General features: G+C 37.8%; 1 long non-coding RNA gene across 2 annotated transcripts; it reads right to left on the bottom strand.

The window, feature by feature from the left end:
* Positions 1-310: 310 nt before the first annotated feature.
* On the bottom strand, positions 311-5,684 carry LOC112174732. Of its 2 annotated transcripts, none has more exons than XR_002926153.2 (9): positions 5,113-5,684; positions 3,405-3,492; positions 2,905-3,203; positions 2,496-2,577; positions 2,300-2,397; positions 1,887-2,095; positions 1,486-1,542; positions 1,253-1,339; positions 311-600 (listed from the first exon to the last, which is right to left on the bottom strand). It is a non-coding gene; the product is annotated as an uncharacterized LOC112174732 (long non-coding RNA). The 2 variants fall into 2 exon arrangements; XR_002926154.2 differs by having other exon boundaries at positions 311-605.
* Between the last annotated feature and the right edge of the window lie 243 nt (positions 5,685-5,927).

Raw genomic sequence — 5,927 nt, forward strand, 5'->3', positions numbered from 1 at the left:
CTCAATCACTCAAGAATTTTGTGGCTTTCAATTCATTGCAACTTCATTTGCAAGTTGTTTTAAACTCTGATATTTCAATGGAATCAGGAACGGAGCCTGGATATTATAGTGAGGGGTCGAGTATAAAATTCATGATAAAAAAAAATTAATAAATAAATAAATAAAGTAATAAGAAACCAAAAACTGCAATATAGTCATCTACTAGTTGGATGTGCCCACGCGTTGCTGCGGCTTGTAACTTTAGCGGAAGTTTGCACTAATTAATACAAAGGCAACATTAAATATTGATGGAGTGCTTCAAACCAGTTCATAATGCCTAATTGTAGTAATTTTTTGTAATCCATACAAACTTTGAAGCTAAACAGTAATCTTCCCATTGATACTGATCTGGGTTTGATATAAACTACTAATTCACCAATCTGGATTCTTCTTTCCAGAGAAGAATACACACATGCAGAATTTAAACAATGATATTGCACAAACAGGTCATTAAATTTCAATTTCTGACATAAAGTTACAGAAAACTAATCACCAAGCTTTATGGACCAAAAGCAAGTAATCCAAAACAAACCCAGCACCAAAAACCTCGCCCATCGCAAACTGCACTTGAACACAAAGAAAATGCAGAAAAGTCAATGAAACCTTAAAATTAATAACACAAAAAGTGAGAACATCTTATTGAAATTTGCAAAAATTTCCTGCGCAATATCCAAAAACAACAGACAAATGCTCAATTTATTGCATACTGAAAAGCTGAAAACAGGTGTGAAAAACCTATACAATTTATGCATACTCAAATTATTGCATACTTATTTTAAGGTGTAAAAAAAAAAAAAAAAACCCTTAAAATAGAAACACTAACAGAGAGTTAATACAAAGGTAAAGTAAGGAAATCAAAGTTAATTAGGTATATGCATATTCAAAATTCAATTCAACATTAGATAGAGAGAGTGAATGTCTTGTTTCTCATTTTTTGTTTTACTATTCTTTAAAGTTGAAACCAACTTAGATGGTTGATTCCGATAAGCAAGCGATCTTTTTAAAATCCATTCGGAAACCATAACAGCAATCTGTGGCCTGATGGAAGTAAAATGCCATGGCAATGAGTCATATAGTAACGAAGTCACATTCAATTATCAGAAGTAACAATTATTTATCACCAATAGCATTGAAAAGAGTAATTTGCAATATATAAACCACACAAAGCAAATTTAATAGACACAGGCAATCAAACGCAATATAATTTGCATACCATTTCGCCAATTGCAGTTGTAACAACAGCAGGTATGTTTCTGTAACATAGTCCAGGAACCTCAACTACTCCCGACTGCTCAATCACCTGAAGATAATTCGGCATAAAAATTATTAATCGCAATTCACCACATTGATAAATCAGCTGCAAAGACCTCACATTCCATTCACAACTCAAACTCGTAAACCAATTGAGCCACACAATTCGTAATGCAGAAGTTGAGAATCACTTACCACACTTTCCTCAGCCTCTTTTGGCTGAGATTCTGCCTCAAATTCGGTTGTCATTGCCTGGAAAAACAAAATCAAGAAAAGCCTTTTAATGACCTATACAAATCAATAAAATCTCAATCAATATCAAAATTAAAACCAATTTCCTACTTCTTGATAACTCAATAATCCTAAACCAAGGATCCAATTCTTCTAACTTAATTCACCAAAGGACACAGAGTATTCCCCAGAAACAAAGTTCTCTACTTTCAAATACCCTACAATCTCAATTGCATGTATCTGTTGAGAAAATCCTTAGGTAAAATTGAGGATGTACAACAGAATGTTATATAAAAACTAATAATTGATCACTTTCAACTGCCACAGAAGATATGCAAAGTAATCACATTTGGTAAGAAGCAAACCTCATTCACATGCAGATCCACCAATGTATTTAACTCTGCTTGTCTAAGGAGAGCAAAATGCCCTTTCCAAGGAGACAGTCCAACAGTAGAGCCATCAACTTTCAGCTGTTGTTTTTAGCATTCTGTATCTATGTAATTGGCTTGAAAATCTGATTCTCTATAATCTAAATAACTATGAATTGAAGTTCCAAATGAATTCAAGATCAGAGCTGCAGAATCACAAACCAAGAAATGAAAACAATAACAAAAGTGGCTAACAGAAAGCACAGTCAAATTAAGTACAATATGACAGCAATCTTGTACACAGAGGAAAAAGAGATCAACTTTGTCATCAAAGCTAAAGAACTATTGCCACCTAAATAGAACAATATAAATGAATAAACACATTAACAAACAGAACAATAGTAGCTTACGTCAAGCCAAGTATGTTATATGAACGTCACAATGTGATAAAATAAATCCCCTTGAACATCAAGTAGCTCCACTCTGTGGTCAGCCCAAGACAGTGAGGCTGGAGAGTGAGACAATTATACAGTAAGTGAATACTTAATTTGTTCAATGAATACGCTTTTGCTTTCAAAATAAAAAGAACAGGGAGTACTTGTTTACCTGGCTGCGATCTGAAGACTCTGTTGAATGACTAAGAACAGAGCAAGTGACCTCCGGATGCGCAGAGCACAGCCGAGAACACCTGGAACGAAAAAAGGAAGAAAAAAGAAGTGTTCATGAAGACACCAAATCAAGAATTGCTCACAGAAATAACAACAAAGCAAAAAATGATACATACTAACACATGCATGAAACGATTTGCTGAATCTAACTAGTTCCCATATCTAATTCCACAAAACACAGCTCAAATGCAAACCCACACAAAACCCAGATGAAAAAAAAGAGAGGCTAAATCACCCACAAAACCAAATTCAAATGCCAAACCAAACACAGCTAGATAAACCTATGCGCACCACCCAAAATTGCATGCACCGAAATTCAAAACAAATCAACCAAATAAAAAACTTACCTGAAGGTCAAAGTGTCAAAGATATCTGATTGCTCAATCGGATCCTCTGATTTGATAAAAAAAAGTTGCCAGCTCAATCGCAACTGAATGATGAAAGCGGTGCGTCTGGCTCAATCTCGATCAAGAGATTTGATCGATATTTGAGAGAGAGAGAGAGAGAGAGAGAGAGAGAGAGAGAGAGAGAGAGAGAGAGAGAGAGAGAGAGAGAGAGAGAGAGAGAGAGAGAGAGAGAGAGAGAGGAGCGCGAGAGAGACAAAAGAAGATCGGGCGCAAGCTGAACAAGGCTTGTATTCCTAGGGCTGAAAAGAAGGACAATAATGAGTCAATCCATGTGTTCTTCTGTCACGCCCCGAATTTTGAATAATAAATTCAAATCCGAAACATGAATAAACAACTACAACACACGCCACTCAAATTTCAAATCTCGAAAACCTCAGTTTAATTAATACAACTCACTTGTACAAAGTAAATTTGTAAAGCTCAAATTGAGCATCACTCACCTCACAATTTACAAGGCTGTAAAACTAAAACAAATACTCCAATCCGCACGATCTCTGCCATGATCCTCCTGACCTGCATGACTACCCGCTACACAATTTGAATAGTGTACCGGGATTGCAACAACACCAAACCCGGTAAGCCATGACAGCCCGTATGAGTAAACAAGAAAGAACTGTTGATTTTAAATCATATTTCTTTTAACTCAAGTAAACAACCAACAATCTCAACATCTGCAAGGAAACATCAAACAAAACATGGAAAATCCACAACATCACCACTTTGGTCCATCCTAACTGTTTGGACCCAACACCAACAACACGTTAGAGTTCTAACTACATCGTTGTCTGTCACCTCGGTTATTATTTAACCGGCGGTCTTCGGACTCTCCCTGTCCTCAGAGCACTACATCTCGGTTATTATTTAACCGGCGGTCTTCGGACTCTCCCTGTCCTCAGAGCACTACATCTCGGTTATTATTTAACCGGCATTCTTCGGACTCTCCCTGTCCTCAGAGCACTACATCTCGGTTATTATTTAACCGGCGTTCTTCGGACTCTCAAATCAACTCAAAAGGTCAACATGATTATCACACACATTTATCGGTTAACATTATCATAAATAATCATGGCAATTTCAAAGACAATATCATATCATAACCAAATTATCGTAATTTCACACACACCTCAATGTCACACCATTCCATATATATCCACGTAAATATATATATACGTAATCATCCACTCAGGGATAATCACTAATACCAACTATAATTCAAGCATAGAAATCGTGAAATTCATTTTGTAAAATTAAAATCATTTTACTTACCTATGGACCGTAGCTGATCAAGTCCATGTAATAAAAAAAACAAATATTCATTCCATAAATATTTTCACACAATTACGACAAAATAAAGTAATTTAAATGTACTCGGTTCGTAATATGAACCACGTGAGGTTTACTCACCTCTAATCCCGCTGCATCTTCAATTTCACAATACACACCAAAACCGCTCACCAAGGAAGACCGTCAATTACATAATCAAACATGATCATAACTTAGCCCACAACTCATAAACAAAATTAAACGACGATCCAACGGTCAGATCGAAATTATATGATGATCTAACGGTCGGATCCTCACGGATCGCCCATAGGATCATCCTCCAAAATTATCACGAAGATCCAACGGTCGGATCTTCCTGAATCTTCCTTATAAACATCTCCACAAAGTTTCATGAAAATCCGACGGTCGGATTCTCGCGAATCGCACTCCGAATCACTATTTAGCAATTATACGAAGATCAAACGGTCGGATCTTCGCCCATGACCACACATGGTCACTGGGACAGTCATACGATCAACATATCAAAACTACAAGTCCATCGGACGGTCCGATCTTCACAGATCATTAATCGAACAATCGAAATTAATCGAAACCGTAAAATTCAAAACTAAATCATACGATATCCAAAAATTGCGTATAATATATCGAAATGATCGTATTGAAATGTAGTATCTAAAAATGTAAAGAAATAACATTTTTGACCCCCGGAGGTGGCAGGAAAAGGGCCGCCGGAGTTTGGACAGAGCCGCCGCCGACCACCGCCAATGGTGTCGGGGCCAGGCTGCTTCTCTTCATCTCATCAATCCCAACCATTTTCCTAACTAGCATGAAGTCTGAAAATGAACGGAAGTGGTCGAAAATTACCTAGAACAGTTGAAGGTGGCCGGAAATCTTCCAGAAACCGGCGAAGAAATGCAAAAACCGGCGAGCCAAGATTTCGACGTAAAAACTTCAATTTCAGGCCTTTATTCCTTCTGGAGAGTTGTTAATAACATCAAGACGAACTCACTGGTTCAAAAATAAATCAAAACGATGCACTACAACTCGAGATATCACGATCGAAAGCTTTTGGTTTTCGATCGAAAACCGGTCGAGCTCCGACGAACGTGAATCCGGTCACTCAAGGTGCGATCCTTCTGGTATGATGATCAGCAGGTTGAGGCGAGTTCATAGAGCTAAGGATAGGAAGTTTTGGTGGCTGGAGCTAGGAGAAAACCGGCGTTGACTAAAATCGAACTCAAATCGGAACGAGCTTGCCGCCGCCGCTATAGGTCGCGCCGCCGTTCAAGGTCACCACAGACGGGTGCACAAGGACCATACGAAGCCAATGGAAGAAGTTTGGTGAAGATTGGTGGCCGGAGGAGGAAGATATGGCTTGGAGAACGAAAGGTGCGATTTCCGGTCGGCTTCGGACGCGTGAGAGAGAGAGAAGTTGGAAACTGAATGTATTTTTGGAAAATTGCCAAAAATGGAAGCTTTTATAATAAACTGGAAACTTTTTCAAAAAATCATAACTAATTCATACGAACTCCGATTTTTGCGTTCCACATATGCACGAGATCGTATCGACGAGCTCTACAACTTTCATCAAAGAAATTTTCCCAAATTCGGTACGTATAAAAAGTCAACTTCTTTGACCTCCCCTACAACGTTTCAGTTTCCGAATAAAAATTGTTCGA

This window comes from Rosa chinensis, chromosome 1 (genome assembly GCF_002994745.2).
Source record: "Rosa chinensis cultivar Old Blush chromosome 1, RchiOBHm-V2, whole genome shotgun sequence".
Taxonomy (NCBI): Eukaryota; Viridiplantae; Streptophyta; class Magnoliopsida; order Rosales; family Rosaceae; genus Rosa; species Rosa chinensis.